We start from the raw sequence: 21440 nt of genomic DNA on the forward strand, positions 1-21440 counted from the left end.
TGTCTAATACCATGTAACTAATGACGTTAAAATATAGCCTAGAATATGCCGAAAAACTTTGCCGAAGACCGCAGTGATCCGACACTTGTGAAAAAAGTTATTCGCTTGATAACTTAGGCAAAAAATTGAGATTTTATTATTGATGTTATTCCTTTACATGTTAAACGTTAAGCACCACCGGGCAATCTGTACGTAATAACTTTTTTCACAAGTGTCGGATCACTTTGCAGTCTTCGGCAACGTTTTTCAGCATATCCTAGGCTATACTTCAACGTCATTAATTGGAATGTTTTACCCGAAAAATTTAAATTTATGAGACAAATGCAAAAAAGCACGCTTTTCCATACTAAATTCCATACAAATTTCTATCGCAACCCAAATTTTGCACAGTTGGTTTGGACGCTAAAAGGAATCGAAAAGGCTTTGTTCCGAAAAAAACGACTTTGTTGACCCAGTCTAGTGGTTACATCATTATATGATTTATAGTTTTGGTACATAGTTTTTATAAAATTTTAGTAATTACAGTACTTTTTCGATTATATCACGAATAAAAAATAAAATCGCGTGATATATTGGAGCGTGATAAAATTGAAACTTTAATTTTCGAACTCATTTATCCATCAGAATACATTTACATCCAACAAGCAAAAACAAAAACCGAACAAATAGTCACCGAAATTTAAAAAGAGCGTAACTATATTACCGTAAACCGGGGTAAAATTGATCTGATGATTAAAATGGATCAGTTATTTTATGTAGATAAAGCATTTTTTTTTTTAATTTCTTTACAAATATTGTTTTATATCTGATTCCAACAGTACGATACTTGGAAGGAAACAACTAAATCTTTGCTTTATCAATTTCGACCCGAAGATCAATTCGACCCCGGTTTATGGTATCTTTTTATGAAGTTGCGTACCGAATTTAATCTTTTCCTAGCAATCTACCAATTTTGATGGAAAAATAAAATCCTTATCTTTCCAATATTGGGAAAGGAATGCATGAGAGTAATAAAATACGAGCAACATTTTTAAAAGAAGTAACTGTTTTCGAGCGCAGTCATGTATGCCTTATTGAAATGTCGGTTTTAGGTAATGGAAGTCTAAAATTATGCTTATTACTATTATTGTGATGATTTTCCCGTTACAGATTATAAAAAATTCCCAAGGCCATAGCTTTCCAAACTTCGTTACGCGACTCTCCAACCCCTTTTCGGGTTCTTCTTTTATTGTCAAGATTTTTATTGTCGTTTTACACATAATTGTCCCATGTACATGTAGAATGGCATTGTATCCTGGGCTAATTCATCTCGAGAGACACGATTTTGCGACCCTTTCGAAGGAAGAACACAAATTTTGTGAGTTTGTCGGAAATTGCAGTTCAATCCCAGGTCCTCGGCGTGATAGTCATGTGCCTTAAACATCACCCTAGGATAGCTTCTACATGTCCTATCTAGTTTAGAATATGTGCTTGCAATATTTCCAACGATTACCATGGCGTGATATAATCGAAAAAAATACCGTGCCAAAATCGAGCGTGATATAATGGAGCGTGATTAAAAAGAACCGTGACAAAATCGAAAAACCACTGTATTATAGTTTTTTTTATAAAATTTTGGTTGGAAATCGACTTGACTTACACATTATTAGAGAAGACACGATCGTGTATGTGTATTGAATTATATTCCTGAAAATAAAAAGAAAAAATGATGATTATCACATTGAACAAAAATCGTTGTGGAAAACTGCAGTATGTACACTTAGAATATGCTTGAAATGCAATTAGCAAGTTCTTGTAATATTCCTGGAGTCAACTATGGTAAATTTTCGAAGAGAATTTCATACCACAGCTTTAAAATTTCCTGCTAAGTTTACTGAAGCCTTTCGTTTGAGAAAACTGTGGAACCCTTTGTTATTTCTTTAAATTATGTTTGAAGGATTTTAAGAAATTTATGAAGTCAGGAATCTCTTAATGGTTTGTAGATGCCATTACAGAAAACAATTTCAGACAAACTTCCTGGAGATAATTCCCCAAAAAGATTTTTTTACTTTATTCTATGCGTATTTTTTTCAGGGAGCCTATGAAGGATTCTCCTGTAAGTATTAATAGCTCATTTAAGAGAGATAATTTTGCCAAGTATTTTTCAAATGTTGGAAGATTTTCCGACAAGTTTCCTAACCGGATGCTTAGAAAAGCGTTCTCCAGACAGTATTTAGAAAAAGGAACTTTCTGGAAATCTTGCTAAGTATTCTGCTAAATTCCTTAAAATTACCAGTGAAATTTTCAAATCAATTTTTGGCAACAACTCATTTGAAGAAGAATTGAATGTCAAAAAGGTGTTTTTTGAAAAAAAAAAAAAACACAATGAGGTAGAATTACTGAATACATCATTGAATGTTTTCTATAAATATTTTTTTTTTAATCTTTGTCACGAATGTCTTCAGTTCATTCCAGAGTTTAGCTTATTTTTTCTGGTATTGGTTAAACAATTTTGCCTCAATATGCCTCCTAGATTGCTTCCAGGATTTCCTATAGACATTCTGAGGTGGATTCTTAGATTCCTTCATGGATAAAGGCTGCCATGATTTTAAAGTTATTTATTTGTTTATTTATTAATTAATAATTAATAATTAATAATTAATAATTGGGTCTCCAGTTAGCCTAGTGGTTAAGGCTATGGATCGCCAATCCGGAGACGGCGGGTTCGATTCCCGTCCTGGTTGAGAAAATTTTCTCGACTCCCTGGGCAGAGTGTATCATTGTACTTGCCTCACAATATACAAATTCATGCAATGGCAGGCAAAGAAAGCCCTTCAATCAATAACTGTGGAAGTGCTCAAAGAACACTAAGTTGAAGCGAGGCAGGCCAAGTCCCAGTGGGAACGTAGAGCCATAAAGAAGAAGAAAAAAATATTAATTAATAAACATTGAGTATTTTAAGTGAAAAGTAAATCGGGATAGTTACTGTTTCTTTTAACTCCACTAAGAAATTGCATCCTTTGACAGATACGTATTTCGACCTCAACTGTAAGGTCGTTTTCAGCGTCGTAACGCGACTTTCTTTTCACTTACAGATATTCCACTAATACGCCCAGGTTCATCATCATCATTGAGTATTTTGTCAGTGTTAAAAAGTTTCCAGCAGTAGATTTCAGTAAATACCCTCGAAAGAATCCTTGGTTGAGTTCGTAATGGCATCTTTGGAAGTATTCTTGGAAATATCCTCAGAGGTCTTACTGAAGGAATCGCTAGAATGGTTTTTTGAGAAATTTCTTAGGGAATTCCCGGATTTATTTGAGGAGCAGGCATCAATGAAATTTCCAGGAGACATATTGAATAAATTTCTGGAAAAATCCTGTGAGGGATTCCTAAAGAAAGAATCTGAAGAGGTTCTTTATAAAGTCTAGAAACGATAATATTCTAGAGGATTTCCAAGTAGGTGAGAAAATCTAATGAATAACACATTCAGTAATTTATAATTGAATTACTGAAGAACAAAAAACCGATATTGGTTTGATTGAGATAAGAGGTAAAATACAGAAATAATATCAAAATCTAGTATGGAGAAGTGCTCAATAATAGCTGGTTAAGATATTACAAGATCAAAATAACAGCAGACAAGGTTTTTCGGCCTTTTTTTTTTTTAAAAATCCCAACATCCAGCATCGGACCTACGACCTTAGGATTCACAGGCGGCGATGCTTACCATTTAACTGCGGCTCACTGCTGGGAATATCATGGCAACAAGAGCATGAGGTTCTTCGTTTCCCCAGCTCATACAAGGGCACATGGAATTTCACTAACATTGAGCCATCTCTATGGGTGTATGTGTTCCATTTCGTGCAGAAGAGAAATTTGTTGTTATGTAAAAATGTTCAGATATTCTTTATTACACCAATGAACCTAACCTCAAAATGAATGACAAATCTCAGGTCATTTTGACAGATGTAACATGAGCATGAAAAGGACGGCAACAAGATCGATAAAGTAGAATATATGATCCGTCTTTTTCGTGCATGTGTGTGGTCTGTCAAAATGACCTCAGAGGTGTCAAACATTTCAATGGCTAGCTTTCCCAAGCAGCACACAAGTTACAAAGAAGTGTCGACAGCGCAGGTTTTTGGTTGTGTAGGAGCTACATTCATGCAATTCTAACTAAACGGCAGAATAACTTGAAAATGACTCGTGTCCAACCAAAAACCTGCGCTGTCGATACTTCTTTGTGACTTGTGTGCTGCTTGGGTTGTTTGTGTAATGAAGAATTTCGACAAGAACAAAAACAGATATCATATCACTTTCAATTATTGGTGCGATATTCAAATTTTTGATTAACACATCAAAATCACATCGAGCTATGACAGCAAAAATGGTTCGATTTGAGATTCATATAGATATTCTCGTCTGCCCGAGATTACTTGAAGAATGAATCACCATAAGAACTATTAGCGTGATCAACTATTAGCGAAATAATTGGAGACAACTTAGGTGATTTTCTCCGGACAAAAACTGGAGAAATGTAAGGAGGAACTACAGGAGGATTCCGCGAATAATATTTTGAAAGGTTGTGTTGCATTGCGGTCAGGCTAAGGCCGGGGTGGCCTCTGCTGTACATAGTAGCCGCCTCCACTCCACTCGGTCCATGGCTGTTTGTCGCCAGTTCCGCACTCTGCGTAGGGTCCGCAGATCGTCCTCCACTTGGTCGATCCACCTAGCTCGCTGCGCTCCACGTCTTCTTGTACCAGTCGGATGACTCTCGAGAACCATTTTAGTCGGGTTGCTATCCGACATCCTGATGACGTGACCCGCCCACCGTAGCCTCCCGATTTTCACGGTATGGACGATGGTTGGTTCTCTCAGCAGCTGATGCAGCTCGTGGTTCATTCGCCTTCTCCAAGTCCCGTCTTCCATCTGCACTCCGCCGTAGATGGTACGCAACACCTTCCGTTCGAAAACTCCAAGGGCGCGTTGGTCCTCTGCACGTAGGGTCCATGTTTCGTGCCCATAGAGGACGACCGGTCTAATCAGCGTTTTGTAGATGGTTAACTTCGTGTTACGGCGAACTTTATTCGATCGTAGAGTTCTGCGGAGTCCAAAGTACGAACGATTTCCTGCCACAATGCGCCTCTGAATTTCTCTGCTGGTGTCGTTGTCGGCGGTCACCAGTGAGCCCAAGTACACGAATTCTTCAACCGCCCCGATTTCATCACCGTCGATATGAATTCGGGGTGGCGGGCGCGATGATTCCTCCCTAGAGCCCTTTGCCATCATGTACTTTGTCTTCGACACATTAATGACTAATCCGATTCGCCTGGCTTCACTCTTTAGTCGGATGTACGTTTCCGCCATCGTCTCAAATTTACGAGCAATAATATCAATATCATCGGCGAAACCAAGCAGCTGAACGGACTTCGTGAAAATCGTCCCACTCGTGTTTATCCCCGCTCTTCTTATTACACCCTCCAAAGCAATGTTGAACAGCAAGCACGAAAGACCATCACCTTGCCGTAACCCTCTGCGAGATTCGAAGGGACTCGAGAGTGTCCCTGATACTCGAACTACGCACATCACTCGATCCATCGTCGCCTTGATCAACCGTATCAGTTTATCCGGGAATCCGTATTCGTGCATAACCTGCCATAGCTGTTCTCGATCGATTGTATCATACGCCGATTTGAAATCGATGAACAAGTGATGTGTGGGCACGTTGTATTCGCGGCATTTCTGCAACACCTGGCGGATGGCGAACATCTGGTCCGTTGTAGCGCGTTCACCCATAAATCCAGCCTGATATTGCCCCACGAACTCTCTTGCAATCGGTGATAGACGGCGGCATAAAATTTGAGAGAGTATCTTGTAGGCAGCGCTCAGTAGTGTGATCGCGCGGTAGTTCCCGCAATCCAACTTGTCGCCCTTTTTGTAGATGGGACACACGATACCTTCCATCCATTCCTCCGGTAATACTTCCTCCTCCCAAATCTTGGTAATGACCCAGTGTAGTGCTCTCACCAGTGCTTCTCCACCGTATTTTAGAAGCTCGCTTGGTTGTTGATCTGCTCCAGCGGCTTTGTTGTTTTTCGACCGGCCAACCTCCTCCTCAATCTCTTGAAGGTCAGGGGCTGGAAGTCTTTCGTCCTGTGCACATACTCCTAGATCGGTTACCACGCCACCTTCGGTACTTGCAACGTCGCCATTGAGGTGCTCATCGTAATGCTGCCGCCACCTCTCGACCACCTCACGCTCGCTCGTAAGAATATTCCCGTGATTATCTCGGCACATGTCGGCTTGTGGCACAAAGCCTCTGCGCGAGCGGTTCAGCTTCTCGTAGAACTTTCGTGTGTCCTTAGCGCGGTACAGCTCTTCCATCGCTTCGCGATCTCGTTCTTCCTGCTGGCGCTTCTTCATCCGGAAGACTGAGTTCTGCCTGTTCCGCGCCTGTTTGTAACGTGCCTCATTCGCTCTCGTACGGTGTTGCAGCATTCTCGCCCATGCTGCATTCTTCTCGTTTTTCAACTGTTCACATTCGCCGTCGTACCAGTCGTTTCTGTGATTCGGAGTCGCGAAGCCTAGTGCTGTAGCCGAGGTACTACCTATGGCGGATCGGATGTCCCTCCAGCCATCTTCAAGTGTAGCTGCGCCAAGCTGCTCTTCCGTTGGTAGGGCCACTGCTAACTGCTGCGCGTAGTCTTGAGCCACTTCTACGTTACGAAGTTGCTCGATGTTGAGCCGCGGCGTTCGACTTCGACGCGTGGTGATAACTGTCGAAAGTTTTGAGCGCATGCATACAGCGACTAAGTAGTGATCCGAATCTATATTCGCACTGCGGTATGTGCGGACGTTAGTTATATCCGAGAAGAATTTACCGTCGATTAGAACGTGGTCGATTTGATTTTCTGTTTGTTGGTCGGGTGATCTCCAGGTGGCTTTGTGGATATCTTTGCGGGGGAAGAAGGTGCTTCGGACTACCATACCACGGGAGGCTGCAAAGTTTACACATCGCTGGCCGTTATCATTCGATACGGCGTGCAGGCTGTTTCGCCCGATTACCGGTCTGTACATTTCCTCCCTTCCTACCTGCGCGTTCATGTCGCCGACAACGATTTTCACGTCACGCGGCGAGCAACCATCGTATGTTTGCTCTAACTGCGCGTAGAACGCTTCTTTCTCGTCATCGGGTCTCCCTTCGTGTGGGCAGTGGACGTTGATGATGCTGTAGTTGAAGAAACGGCCCTTAACTCTTAACATGCACATCCTCGCGTTGATCGGCTGCCACCCGATCACACGTTGTCGCATCTTGCCCAACACTATAAATCCTGTTCCCAGTTCATTGGTGGTGCCACAGCTTTGGTAGAAGGTAGCCGCTCGATGCCCGCTTTTCCACACTTTCTGTCCAGTCCAACAAAGTTCCTGCAACGCCACGATGTCAAAGTTGCGGGGATGTAGTTCGTCGTAGATTATCCTGTCACATCCTGCGAAACCTAGTGACTTGCAATTCCATGTTCCAAGTTTCCAATCGTAGTCCTTATTTCGTCGCTTGGGTCTTTGCCGATTGTATCGAGTCGTATTTTCTCCTATGTTATTCGCAATGGGGATTTTTACGGGTGGCTTATTGGGCCTACGCCAACACTCCTGTCTCGCCGGAGGGCCATCGTGCCAGTTCTGTTTAACGTCCCAACCAACACTGGGACGACCACGCTGATGGGGCTACCACCTTGGATCTAGCTGGGCGTGGTGCAGCGTTTCTTATTCAGCCGCTGGATGCCAGAACAGACGCTGTTTGAGCCGCACCTCCTTGGTGAACAGACACTCGGATCGTACCTCCTCAATCTAGCTGAAGTCAGAAGGACAACAGTGCCCAGGCTGCACTACCAGCTAAGCACACAACTCTTAGCTGGCGGTCTTTGTCATCGTTTGACCCGTGGAAGCATGAGGTAGGAACTTGTGAGGACCAGAGCTCTATTGGACGCTCTCCTTATCGACTCACCGTTTTGCAGCCTCAAAGGTTCCTCAGAAGAATTAGGGTGGGGCGGGGCAAGATGGGTCGCGGGGCAAGATGGGTCAGTGCCATTTTCGGGCGCATTACTCATGTTTTGATTATGTTAATAATTTTGTTAGATGACCAGCATGAATATACAAAAGTTTGGGGCATTGATTGAAAAATTATTCACTCTCATTGGAAATAAAAAATAATATGGTTTTTAGCCATATTTCTTATGCGATACATCCCATATAATCTCCATATAAACGGCCGCGGGGCAAGATGGGTCACCTTCAATTTTGAACGTATTTTTGGAGCATTCAAAAGTTATGTATTTTTTATTACAAGACTATCTTATAACTGACTTCAATCAAGCGGAATGAACGCTTAAAATAATAACATAAAATTATGATAATTTTTTAGTGAAAACATCGATTTTCAAGCCGCCTGAGGACCACTCGAATCGTAAAGTTTTTTATATTCCAAATAAATTTATCAAATTTTTACCAGTAGCTCTTGTTTACTCAGTATGGGTATGGAGCATATATGAATGCGGAACAAATCTTATATTTTGACGTTTTTCGTTGAGAAAATGTGAATTACCTAAAAGGTGACCCATCTTGCCCCGCCCTTTTTTCACGGCGCAAAATCGATCACTTTTTAAAACTGCTTGTTTAACATCATATTTTTTATTTAATGATCTTTTTATCGACTTTTAGCATAGCTAACTAGTGTATTGAAGAGTAGCGGACGAATACAAACCAATACGATTTGTATTTACAAAGTTATGGTGATGCATCCTTAGGTGACCCATCTTGCCCCGCTCTACCCTATAAGATAAAATTATGAAGGATTATTTTTGTAGAAATCCTTGCAGAATTCTTTACCCTTTAAAGAATCATTGGAAAGGTAATTTCTTGTAAAAAATGAAGCACTTCTCAAAGTATATTTTAGATTGTTCCTCGGTGATTTTGTTTATTGGTGTTTATCAATTTTCCTGAAATTTTTTTCCAAACTTTGTTTAAAACTGGTTTCTGTATAATTAAAAAAAAAATACATTTTAAAACCCGAAAAAATACCTTGGTCTTTCCTCCAACTGTGTATGAAAACAGATTTTAGAAATATTGATGTGTAACTTCATAAAAAAAATCAAACAAAAAATGAAGAAATGCATCCAGTTTCGCCTTAGCAATGTTAGGAGGAATCTGTAGAAATACCATTGGGATAGTTTCTGGAGGCAGCCTTGGTGGAATCTTAGACAAAACTTTCAAATGGAATCTGGATAGGCATTTCTGGAGCATTCATGCGCAAAAATAGAAGAAAAAATATTCAAATTTATGGGAAACTTCAGGGTCAATCATCTGAAAAATTTTTGAAAAAAATCTTTGGAAGAATCCTCGGGGACGTGAATACTTCAGGTAGATTCTTTGGAAGAACTTGCAGAGGAATTTCAAAAGAAGCTCTTTTAAAAAAATCTTTGAAATAGAAAACAGAAACGGAGGATTTTGGAGAAATGCAGAAACATTTTTAAGAAACAAATATCTGAGAATTTTGGATTATCCTTGGAGAACTTTTTTAATTTTTTTTTACAAATATCACCACAGGAACTTTCAAACAAATCTTTGGATGAATTATCGGAGACATCTGCTGGGTATTTCTTTGAGCAAATGGAAATGGTTTCAAGGAGAAATTTCTCTTAACAATTACAAGAGAAATCAAATTTAATTTTTGAAAAATCTTTAGAAGAATTTTCTGAGACATGCATTCTAGAAATTGTTTCAAAGAACCAAAAATTTTGGATTTCAATTTATATTTTGGGTGATCTTTTGTGATATTCAGATTATTTCGGATTGTGTAATAATCTGGATAGCTTTAATCAATCCAATTGTCTAATCTTCCTTAAGAACAATTAATCGTCATGCATGCCATGCGATTTAATGATCTGATCTCAATAAACGACTCCTGAAATCCTCAAAGATAACTACGCTGAGAAGCAGGATCTATCCCGCGATGGATACATAATGCCAAATAGAAGACAAAAAATTTTTGTGTATCTCAGGTATTACTACTGAATCTATGGTAGATACCAAAGCAAGCAAACTCATTGAATGCCCTTCACGCTTCGCCAGATCCACCAAATATGTCGCGGACCAGTAGCATTTAAAAAGTGCCAAAATGGGGCAATAAAATCGCACACTTCCCGCCTAGGGCATGTGTGGCGCTGACTGGCTGGCAGGCTGGCTGCTGCTTCCCGTCCCAACCTAATTGCAGCAACCAAGCACCTACATACACAGAATGGTCCCGTATATGTGTGCCACGCCAGTCTCTTTGGGCCGGATGCATTCGCTGCTAAAAAAAGGGCCCAGCCAGCACCAACCCAGATCGTCATCATCGTCGTCGGTCGTTCCTTGCCTGCCTGGGTTTAAAATGTCGTTTCTCATTTTTAAAACAATGGAACTCCCAGAACCCGGCCGACCCTAACTCGCTCGCGAAGGAAAACTGCATTCGATGAAAAGGGCAGACCCTGAAATGCACGGCCGTCCCGGCTTCTGATGATGATGGTGAGCTTGGCGTAGGCAAAAGTGGTCGGTATACCTACACTAGGGTACCACATCACCACGCTTGAGACTCCCGACGACGACGGTCAATTGATTGCGAGGAAGCGATAAAGAAGAGGAAAATGGAGAAATTGCAAAACTGCATCCTCGGTGCAGTCTGGGGGAGGGGGAGTCCGGGAGGAACGCCGGAGTGAACTGCATGAAAAATATAGGGAAACGATGGAAACAGTAAGAAAAATGTATGTGCATCACAAGGTAATAAGTATGCCTGTGGAGAAAAACGAATCAAGGGAGAGAAGGGGTGAAGGTGAACACACGGGAGTTGAAAGAGGGCGTTCGGAAGCGTCGAAGAAGTTGGCGAGAAAATGAAGAACTCCTTGGTCCGGATACCACGCCGTCGTAGTCGACGTCGGCCTTATGTACAGCATGAAGGCAAGCCAGATCGTGAACTTGAGATATATGTGTGTAGAACGATCGTTTCTAGCAGAATGGTGATGCTTCTTGTTCTTAGTTTTATCGTTCCTATTGGATCTTGTGGTCTTGTGTCAACCTTCTGTTTTGTCATTTTTACTTCTACAGGGTATGTAACTGAATTCAATCTCTCAATATTACAAATTGGCAGAATATTTCAAAATAATGGAAAATCTGGTTTGAATTACAATTTCAACCCGTTTTAACATCTTTGTAATTTTATTAAAATCTATTCGAGAGTCTAAATTTAGACTATTTTTCGAAAAATATGGACAACACGTTTTTGGCGTAACGTCACAACTGGAACACAACTGCTCCTCAGTTTTATTCCCTCACCTGTTGGGGAAATTAAGCCACTGCGTCCAATAAGTTCAACTTTTGTGGCATGTCCCGTTTTAATATTCGCATTCAGCCAGCCAATTACCATGTGTCAAGCAATCAGCTTCTGCCACGACGCGTCGTCTCCTAGTCAGGTGCAATGGCATTAATATACCCCAAGACCTTCCCAGGTTCTGCAGACCAGATCTCACTGGGTTGCAAACAACCACTATTTAGAAATCTTTGCCTGCGCGTGTATAAAGCACCACAACTGCAAAGCAGATGTTCCGAGGTTCCACGTTTCGTATTACAGAAATACAGATATCACTCTGAATCTGGCCAATATTTTTCAAGTGATACCTGCTCGGGCAGTGTCCAGCTATTAGACCAGTGTATGTACGTAGAGCTATCTTGTTGAGTTCAGGGAGCTTTTTGGTTTTATAAGCATTTGGTGTTATAAATCGTTTTGACTGATTGCAATTTTTGACATCCATCCAATTGGATATCAACCTCTAATCAGCTCAGCATCTCAGGTCCATTTTCATTGTACAGTTTGTTATACCGCATAATGGTTCTGGGCCAGCAATCTGTAAATTGGAACCACTTTTAGCAAGCTTATCTGCCATTTCATTCCCTTCAATGTAACATTGACCTGGAACCCAGTACAAGTTTATTGAGTTTCCTTGGCACAGTCTGCGCAGATATAGAATGCATTCCCAGACAAGCTTTGAAGTACATTTGTAAGTGCACAATGCTTTTAGTGTAGCTTGACTATCTGAGAAAATACAAATATTTGCATATCTGTATTTTCTCTCAAGGCAGATATTTGCGCATTTCAAAATAGCAAGAATCTCTGCTTGAAACATCATAGGATAGTGTCCCATCGCCACTGAAATTTGTATTCCAGGGCCATAGATTCCTGCTCCCGTTTTTATTCCAACTTTTGAGCCATCTGTATAGAATTTGATTGACCCTTAACGAACAGTGGGACCTCCGACTTCCCAATCTGCACGAGTTGTTTCGGGCAACTTGTAAGGAACATCATGGTTCTCCACAGGTTTTATCCAGTCTTTAATCATTTTCATTACTGGCCTATATTGGAAGTATTGTGAAATGCTCAGGTGACCTACAAGATCACCTGGCATAAACTTTTCAACTCGTTCAAGTCTCAGCAATTCCTTTTCTGCTTCTAATTGCACGAAGGGGAGACTGAGGAGACTTGATCCCTGGGGAGACTTGTTCCCCCCATATTTGTTCGGAATCTAAATCATTTTTCTTCTAGCATAACTTTTCCAAAACTACTCCTGGATAAACGACTATGTTTTGGCTACAAGTGATTTCGATTGTACATTGCATTATTTTTTAACGGCTGATGGTTTGTTTTCAGTCCTTCAGAAATCTTTTGAGCGATTCCGAAAAATCTCAATAACTTTGTGAAAATTGAACCAAATCGTGTCAAAATTTCACAGCACATAGTTTAAATAAAGTACTTTCAAACTTATTTATCCAAATGGGGTTGTTGGTAACATATTTTAATTATTTCAGCTTAGTATACACAACAGTGACATGGGGAGACTTGATCCCTCGAGGATTACACACACATTATACACGTGAAAAATAAAATTCTATTCGGAAGCCTCTATTTACTTGGAATTCTAGTCTATTCAACGATAAAATGTGTCAGATAATTATAACTTTAGTACAAACCAAGAAAAGGGGGATCAAGTCTCCCCATTTTGAAAATACGGCATATCCTTAAAAATTTAAGGATATCTTTCAATTTCAAACACTCCATATTCATCGAAAATACAAGAAAACTCGAAAACAAAAAGAATAGGAAGATTCTGGAATTATTTTCCCTTTAAATAAATCATGTGATCAAAGGGGGATCTAGTGTCACCCATTTTTGAAAAATACATCATAAGACATGCCTCCATAAAAACACAGTTTTGAAAACTTTAACAATAATTTAAAGGCCTTCTGTTGTGTATTAACTTGCAATAGATGTTTACCTGCCATTTTGTACAGAAATCGGATCTAGTTTTCTGGTTTTTCTTAAAGTTTCAGGTAAATTAAGAAAAAGGGATCAAGTCTCCCCAGTCTCCCCTACTCGTGCAAAGGTAGCCGATTGAGAATCGCATCTAAAGCTTTTGATGGTGTGCTTCGCATCGCTCCTCTAACAGCAATGGACGCAAGACGTTGATTTTTTGCAAGCTTTGATTGTGTGGTAGCCTATTTTGTTTTGGCCACTAGACAAACGAAGCATACGTCATTTTTGGGCGGATTGTAGCAGTAAAAATCCACATTATCATTTTTGGTTTCAAGCCCCACTTCCTGCCAATAGTTTTGGAGCATAACCAGAACGCACGTTGTTGCCTTACCGATCACGGACTCAATTCGAGCATTCCAGTTCAGTTTGGCATCCAGAATCAAACCTAGGTAAATATTTGACTCGATCACTAGGATGAATTTGTATCCCTCCAAGCCGAAAAGATTTTAGGTTGATCTTCCTTCTCCTAGTGAAAGGGACAATTGAGACTTTTGACGGGTTGATGGTTAGGCCCTTCTTAAGGGCAAACGTCTTGAAATCCCGCTTCAACAGTGCATCAAAACTTCAGACGCACAAATCTCAAGAAGCAAGCTTCAAACAATAGTGCATTTCATTATTCTGTTCTTGCTCCCTTGTAATAAGATTAAAATAATAAGCTCAGGTGCGCTGGTTTTGTTTACGAAGAGATTCGTGCGCTCAAAATCGTGAGTAGGTGCCAAAGTCGGCCATTGTGGCGGTCATTTTGGGATTCTAACAAGTCTGTCCTTAATACACCATGAATGTTGTGTATAGTTTAGAGCCCATTGCATTCTCTCTGAAACAGTTTCGTCATACTTTCCTCTCACAATAATGATTATATCATCTGCAAAGCCCACAACTTCGAAATCTCTTTCCTTCAAGCTTCTTAGAAGATCGTCTACAACTAAGGGCTACATTAGTGGTGAGAGGAGTCCTCCTTGAGGGCAACCCTTCGTTGCCCTTACAGTTATAGAAGAACTTGATGAATAGGAGGCATAATCAAATGCTTCTTTTCTATGTCTAAAAAGGCGCATAGAGCTATTTCTTTTGCTGAAAACATTTTGCCACCTTTCTTACTAGCGAAAGAAGTGCCGTAACCGTTATTGACTTACCAGATTGATAAGCTAACTGGAAGTCAGATAGGGGATGCCCTTTTATGTAAGAAGAATCGATAAAATCCTTCAAAATAGTTTATATAGTCTTCAACGAAGCTGAAGAAAGACTAATTAACCTATATAAAGATAACTTTTACAAGTCCCCATTTTGATGGAACGTAATTCAATCTTAAACTAGCCTTGAACATTTCAATTAGTGATGGAACTAACAATCAGTGCTGGAAATATTTCATCAACTCCTACAGATTTAAAAGGCTGAAAAGATCTAATTGCATTTTCCACTCTAGCCTTCGTGAAGATTTCATCAGCTAAATCTGAGGTGGTGTTTACTGTACTATTCGACTCTGTAGAGTTTATACTAGGATATCCTTCACCTTCCAGAGATATAGTATCATTGGAATCCACACTTAGAACCGAACCATCATTAAATCCAAAGTTTCACGAGGAGTTTTGGTAAAATCTCTATCGTCACGCTTCACATTTTCCAACTCATTTGCGTGATCTTTTGCAAGCGTTTTTGTAGTCTTGCAACTGCAACTACTGTTTATGTTTTCACATGTCATCATCCAAGATTTTCTTTTAGATTTTCGTATTTCGTTGTTGTACTCAGTCAAGGCTTTCCTGTATTGAGTCAAATCCCCCGTTTGTTTCGCTTTATTGTACATTTTACGGAAAAATTTTCTAAGGCGATCCAGTTTAAAAGTTGGTGTATGTATTGTGGGACAACTGCTGTTAAAGGAATTGATGATACTTTCATTACCCTTTGAGAAAATGATTCCAACTTTTGGGTTGAATCAATAGTTTCTTCCATTGTTAATGAATGCGTATTCAACAATTCTACATATTGAACCCAGTTTGTCTTCCTGGGATTTCTAAATGCGGTTCTAGAATAATCATCACCACTCCAATTGAAGATTATGTGTTTATGATCAGATAGAGAAATCTCATCTGACACGTGCCAGTTAGTGATCTTGTCAAAGATTGCTGCATTGCACAGTGTTAGATCCAAGACCTCTTCTCTGATTGCATCTGAGAAAGTAGATTTATCACCATTATTGCAAATATCTATATTGTTGAAAGACAGATACTCTAATCGACTCAACATAGCAGAAGCACCTTTTGCGTGATGAAGGGTTACCAGTACAAACTTGATTCCTGTCAGGAAAATATGCATTTACCCACTTTTATTAAGCCTGGGAATCGAAACTTCTTAAAAGTATCCGATTTATCCCGGAGACAAATTGCTCCGTTTAACACAGTAAGGGCAAAATACTGTGGAGGGTGCCCTGGTCTGGTAGATTAGTGTTCTATGAGTATTTGCTATCGTGTGGCTGGCACGAAGATATTCGTGATCATGGTCTTTGCTGAACTCCATAGTTCAAAATTCAACCATTTTAAGGAAAACAATAAAAAATACAACCTCCACTTGTAATCTTCCTCAGTGTCTGTTATCCACTTGTGGATAACTGACACTGAGGAAGATTACAAGTGGTAGTCGAAATACGCGTATCTGTCAAAGAATAAGCAACATAGGGCGAAATTAAAAGGTACGAAACTGATTACACTCATTCGAAGAGAGTATTCTGCTTAGAGGGTTCGAAAAGTCGGTACAAGAAAAAATACAAGTATATTTACAAAAATATTTAAAAAAAATCCAAATGTTTCTTTTTTCAAGTTATCCTCTTCAAGTCTTTGATAAAACTACCTAACTCTAAAATATGGACTAAAATTAAACCAATAATGACTACGATTTAAAAAACTTTATCAATTTTTCTGATGTAGTGAAGCTTTTCAGTCAGCTTGTTCCGCATGTCACCAGTTTCAAAACTATCGTTCTGCTTACCCAGAGAGCCACTCATCAGTGGCCCATGTACTAAACTTGATTGCCTCTGCCATTTCTCATCCGCCGTCAAAGACTGCCTACATATAGAACATACATATTATTTTAAATTACTTTGGCCATGAAAATTATGCTGCTCTGGTGAGCTGCTGCACCGACTGCGGCTCACTCACACAAAACCACACGAAGCCCTTTTGGCGGAAAGCCGGACGGAGCGGAGCCCAGCATAATCACCGTCCTCCATCACACCCAGTCAGCAGCGTAGGAAATCGCGCTGCGCTTATGTACCAACTTTTCCGCCGCAACAAAACACACATCAATCTCTGCGATCACAATGCCAAACGAAAACCAAACCCGCCAGGATGACTGGGTTGAAGAGCGGAAGGGCCGCGAAAAGTGGGGTTATGCTAAACCATGTGGTGAATGAAATGGAAAGCGAGGATCAGTGAGTGGTACGGATTGTGTAAAACAAAATCGCACGATTGTAATGAGCAAACGGCAATGACGATTTCAAGGGCAAATGGTTGCAAAAAATATATCGCAGATTATGATAGGGTTGCCCTATGTTTTATGGGATTCCCTATTAACATGGGACAACTACATATACTGCATACGGCAGTGCATTGCTCATCAGTTGGTTGATGGACATGGTCAATACATTACCTTCTTATTCTTCTTCTTCTTGGCGTAGCATCCCAACTGAGACAAAGCATGCTTCTCAGCCGTCACCCTCAGCATGGCCATGCTGAATAATCATGTCTTTACAGCTGTGTCTATAGCGCACTTCCAAGGGTTCTCATAGTCTTTCCAGAGGATCCAAGGGGGTATCAGAAAGAGCGAAATGAACGGCGGGTGGTGTTCGCTGCTGCCAAAAATCGCGCTGAAGGCCGAGGTCAGGGCAAGTAAAAAGGCCTTCTTCGAGGGTCTCAGTCAGAGGGCCAATGCGAATCCGAGGGGTGATGCCTACAGGATCGTGATGGTCAAGAGAGAGGTGTAATGGCTTCTACAGAGCAATCTTCAGAGATGTTGGAGGGCATCATCGAGGGGATTTTTCGGCGTCATGATCCTAGTCCTTGGCCTCCTTTCGTAGGACAGCCGGGGACTGGGGCTGGCGATGAGGAGAGGATCACCGATGTGGAACTTGCGGGGATAGCAATGTCCCTTAGCGTATGTAGGGCCCCAGGTACGGACGGAGTACCGAACCTGGCCCTAAAAGTAGCTATTACAGAGGCTCCAGAGATGTTCAGGTCTGCTGTGCAGAAATGCCTGGATGAGGGAGTTTTCCCAGAAGTATGGAAGAGGCAGATCCTGCTTCTATTGCCAAAAGCGGGGAAACCACCCGAAGCCCCGTCGGCGTATAGACCAATATGCTTGATCGACACGGCGGGGAAGGTGCCCGAAAAGATTATCCTCAATAGAATGTTGAGGCACACCAAGGGTGAAAGTGGTCTGTCGAGTAGCCAGTACGGCTTCCGCAAGGGGAGGTCGACCGTAGACGCTATCCTGTCGGCTACAAAAACCGCAGGGAAAGCACTCGAGCCTAAGAGGAGGGGAATTCGTTTCTGTGCGGTAGTGACTCTGGCTGTAGGTAAGAAATGCATTTAAAGAAAAACTATACACTTAGCTTAAACAAATTGGCCGTTAATAGTGTTGTTAAAAGTGCGAACCGAATTCGGCAAACACATAACTAGTGTTCAAGAAGTCGATTCCACTGTTTTTTTTTTTAAATAGTTTTTCAGACGGATTATGCTTCCACAAAGCCCTTCAAAAAGAAAGCGATTAACACTTCTAATTCCCTGAAGAAGATGTATTTAATACACATCGAAACGTCGGATGAAGGAGAATATCTGATCGTTTGATTGCAATTGCGCCTGCCACGCCGAAAATCCTCCCAGGTGGAGAAACTTCAGAGAATACAAATATGGCTGCCACAATGGCTGACTTGGACCCCTACTCACGTTTTCAAGAGCACCAATCTTAAAAATTCGTAAACAAATACGCTCGATTTGGAAAAGCTGCCTCCTTTTGCAAGTGAGCAAAGCCAGGATAAACAAGTGCATCGTTCGATGCTTCGTTCGCCAGGTTTGTGCCTTTAAAGTTAGTAATGCAAAATTATAATGGGATTTCTTGATGTTCCATCTTAAAAGCACCAGCTGGTCTGCTATTGCCGATGCGCTCTTGGGTCTGGGGATACCGGGGTACCTGTACAAGATTCTCGAAAGTTACTTTCAGAATCCTAGTACTCGATTACGACACGGAGATGGATCGGAAGTGCTTTCCCATAACCTCAGGAGTCCCGCAAGGTTCCATCCTGGGTCCGGTGTTATGGAATGTCATGTATGACTAGATGTTGGGGTTAGAGTACCCAGTGGGAGTGAAGATTGTCGGATTTGCCGACGACATTACGCTCGAAATCTACGGTGAAACGATCGAGGAGATGAAGTTGACTACCGACCACTCTATCAAGGTTGTGGAGGGGTGGATGCGGTCCAGGAAACTGGAGCTGGCTCACCGAGGTGACGGTTGTTAACAATCGGAAGTCGGATCAGCAGACGGAGATCAGTGTAGGAGAGTGCACTATCCTGTCAAAACGCTCCGTCAAACACTTGGGCGTGATGATCGACGATAAACTTACCTTCGGTAGCCACGTTGATTATGCCTGTAAAAGAGCCTCCAAAGCTATTGCGGCACTGTCCCGGATGATGCCCAATAGCTCTGCGGTGTACGCCAGTAAGCGCAAGCTTCTGGCTAGTGTTGCTACGTCCATACTTAGGTATTATGCGGAAATTTAAAAATTTGGATCGCTGTGCGGATATAACGCGCAGCCGGCTATCACCGCATAGAACAAAACCTGCATAGTATGCGTTGATCCCTGTTTGTAAAATGAAAAACATTGATTGTCACATTGTCACTGTTGCACAGTTAGATATCTCTGGACTAGGTGAAGGAGAAAAAGTACGTTGATTTAGAACCAGTTTCAAAATACTGATCATAGAATTCATTTTCTCACATCTATTTATTCGATTCTAGATCAGCCGGATACCGACACATCATCGTGATCGATGCTTTGTATTGCTCATAATAGCCCACCAAGATTCATTACCAGTATCACTGCACCGCACTCCTAGTGATTGTCCTAGATGCATACATACTTATCATTCCTGCACATCGCCAGGATGCGCTACCACATGGTTCCGTCTAGACATCTCAATGATGGCAAGAACCATGAGTTGTATTTTGTATCAAAAGCTACTCCATCAAAATACCATGACCACAGATCCAACTGTATGGTCTCGCTGAGACTCTCCGATTACTTTCCACCCCGCGCAAGATCGCAAGCAAAGTTGTGTTTCCCACTGGCTTTCATTTCTTCTTCGCGCAAGGTCCAGCATCCATACATTTTTTATTTACTGTCAACATTAAAAACAACATTCAATTAGCATGGGTGGCTACGATCGTTGTTGAGGAAAATTTCCAACCGATTGGCTTTGGATTTTCCTGGAATCTTAATTTTTCTTGCAACGCGTAATATGGCGGCCCGGCGTGGGACACCGCGCTAAGTATTGCTGTGTGCGTTCAGGATGCAAACGGTGCCCAAATGCACTCCAAACGCGGTAACACAGTGTTACCAAAGGGAACTTAGCAACCATAGTCAAAATCACCGCCAACCTAGGATTCAAAAGCTCCCACTGACATCGGGTTACTTGTTAGAAAATCTTACCGCATTTGGTGCTCCCGCATTTGATATTTGCATTTCGAATGCACACAGCAATACTAAATGCTACCGACGGAAGCTGGAAAGTACTTACTGGCTGTTGTGCCTGAGGGTTGCGAGCGCGTACCGTACCTTGTCACACCACGCGCTCTGCGTCATTACTGGTATGGTGCCTATCGGCATCCTTATCAGGGAGGACATAGAGTGCTTCCAAATGCGCGGCACAAGAGGTATACGCAGGACTGCCAGGATGGCCTCCATGGTCAAATGGCAGCGCGCGTGGGACAGTTCCACCAAAGGAAGGTGGACCCATAGGTTGATTCCTAGGGTGGATAGTTGGATTAATAGGCGTCATGGGGAAGTAATATTCCACCTGACACAGGTCTTTTCAGGCCATGGTTGCTTTCGACAGTATCTACACTGTTAACTGTTATGTGTCCGACATTTTTTTTGCTTTTTTCTACACCGTGCTTTTTAAATGGGCGCTGGGTACCTGGGTACCCTGTCGGCCACATAAGGGTTAAGATCATGCGGGTTCTCCCGAATGTCCGGTTTGTGCTGGTTTAGAGGAAACGGCGAAACACGTTTTGTTCGTATACCATCGTTTTTGCACAATGCGTGCCCGCGTGCTTGCGGAGAGGAAACAACTCCATATAGTCTTGCCCAGAGCATGTGTAGGGATGAATTTGGCTGGAATACCGTTTCAACGGCATTCACCCACATCGTCTTGGAGCTACAGAGGAGGTGGCGCGTGGACTCGGAGAATGGCTACGGCTAGTTCTGATGCGGTACAAGAGGTGGTCCAGGGGTTCGGAGTCGACTTCGTAGGTCAAACCTGTGCCCATGCGGTCGATTACAACGATTATATGGCCGCGGAGAGAACATCCTGGTAGCGTTGCTGTCGTAGGGTCAGTCTACTAAGTTTGTTCCGCGGTAGGAAAAGGGTCCCCGGTAAGGGCCGGGGCAAGTGGAGACCCTACTGTCAGCAACATTCTGGTGCATCTTATAGGACCTGAAGGGTAGGCATCAGCTGTGGATGCTTGCAAAACAGTTCGGTGCGGGCGTGGGGTTTTCGAGGACAAAGGGAGTGATGAGGACCTCCCGGGAAACTGGCTAAGCACCAGCATGCTATCGTGGTGGACTCTCTAAAGTGAGTCATCGATGTTTATTGCTGCAGGCCACGCAGCTATCCTTGAGGGTGCGATGTGCACTGGCCCCTCTATGAAGCAATGCCTTTTTAGTGGTTTCGGAGAGATGTAGGGTATGCAGGAATGTGTTTAGTGGGTCGAGGAGAGGTGTTGTAGAAAACGGTCTTAACCCCACACCTTCTGGACCTTCCTGTTCGGGTGTCTGTTGATAAAATTTTCCTTCTACGGTTTA

At 41.9% G+C, this 21440-nt stretch overlaps 1 protein-coding gene across 1 annotated transcript in view; it reads right to left on the reverse strand.

Annotated features, from left to right (window-relative positions):
- Positions 1-1590: 1590 nt before the first annotated feature.
- LOC134291752 (uncharacterized) overlaps positions 1591-21440 on the reverse strand; it is a 36949-nt gene continuing 17099 nt past the window's right edge. The window contains exon 2 of the mRNA XM_062859901.1: positions 1591-1686. The gene's annotated coding sequence lies outside the window, so the exon portion shown is untranslated. The remainder of the gene's footprint in view (positions 1687-21440) is intronic.

Source organism: Aedes albopictus, chromosome 3 (assembly GCF_035046485.1).
Source record: "Aedes albopictus strain Foshan chromosome 3, AalbF5, whole genome shotgun sequence".
NCBI classification, from domain to species: Eukaryota; Metazoa; Arthropoda; class Insecta; order Diptera; family Culicidae; genus Aedes; species Aedes albopictus.